Genomic DNA, 1,270 nt, shown 5'->3' on the forward strand with positions numbered 1-1,270 from the left:
TTTAGTAGAGACGGGGTTTCACCATGTTGACCAGGATGGTCTCGATCTCTTGACCTCGTGATCCACCCGCCTCGGCCTCCCAAAGTGCTGGGATTACAGGGGTGAGCCACCGCGCCCGGCTCTGAGGCCTCTTTCTTAAGGGCACTAATTCCATTCATGAGGGCTTCCTCTCATGACCTAATCACCTCCCGTGGACCCACCTGCTAATACCATCCATCACCTTGAAGATTTGGTTTTTAATATATGAATTTTGGGGAATACAAACATTTCAATCATAGCCAGAAGGTAAATTGGTGTTGCTCTAAACTAAGGAAGGAGAGAGGACTCTGGGAAATGCTCCTCCCTCCCTGGGGCTCCTAGGCTTTTAAAATCTTTTCATCATTGCCATATATCTCTCCTCAACGACTCTACAGCCCTAGGTTAGAACGTAGCATAAAACACGACTTTCAATTTTCTTATAATCTGGTGTAGAGATTCATTCATTCATTCATTCATTCAACATGCATGCAGCATCTACAATGTGCCATGAATATATGCCAGAAAGGCAGAATATTTGCCAAACAAATGGTGCAGCTACTGTATGCAATGAGATTTGGGAAGCTGTCTCTGCGGGTCAGAGAGCCTGGGAAGGCTTTATCAAAGAACTCAAGATTTGAAGTGGGACTTGTAAAATGGGTGGGATTTAGACTGGAGGAGAAGGAGGAGGTAATGCTGGAAGTGCAGAGGTATGAGTAGAGGACCTGAGGGAATTCAAATTGGAAAGGGAGGTTCTGGGCTGGGCGCAGTGGCTCACGCCTGTAATCCCAGCACTTTGGGAGGCTGAGGCGGGCAAATCACTTGAGGTCAGGAGTTCGAGATCACCTGGCCAACATGGTGAAAAACTGTCTCCACTAAAAATACAAAACTTAGCTGGGCATGGTGGCAGGTGCCTGTAATCCCAGCTACTCAGGAGGCTGAGGCAGGAAAATCACTTAAACTGGGGAGGTGGAGGTTGCAGTGAGCCAAGATTGTGCCATTGCACACCAGGGTGACTGAGCAAAATCTGCATCAAACAAACAAAAAAACATACAAACAAACGAACAACAACAACAAAACAAATTTATACTTTAAAAGGGTGAGTGCTGCTATGTGAATTCTCAATTTTTTAAAAAATCTAATTTTTTTAAAAAAATTGAGAAAGGTTTAATTATTATTTAATTATGATCCCTGAATGGAATTAAAGTAAATGATTAAAGTTTTCTTTTTTTTTTTTTTTTTGAGACGGAGTTTC

Source organism: Cebus imitator, unplaced genomic scaffold (genome assembly GCF_001604975.1).
Source record: "Cebus imitator isolate Cc_AM_T3 unplaced genomic scaffold, Cebus_imitator-1.0 Scaffold191, whole genome shotgun sequence".
Lineage (NCBI taxonomy): Eukaryota > Metazoa > Chordata > Mammalia > Primates > Cebidae > Cebus > Cebus imitator.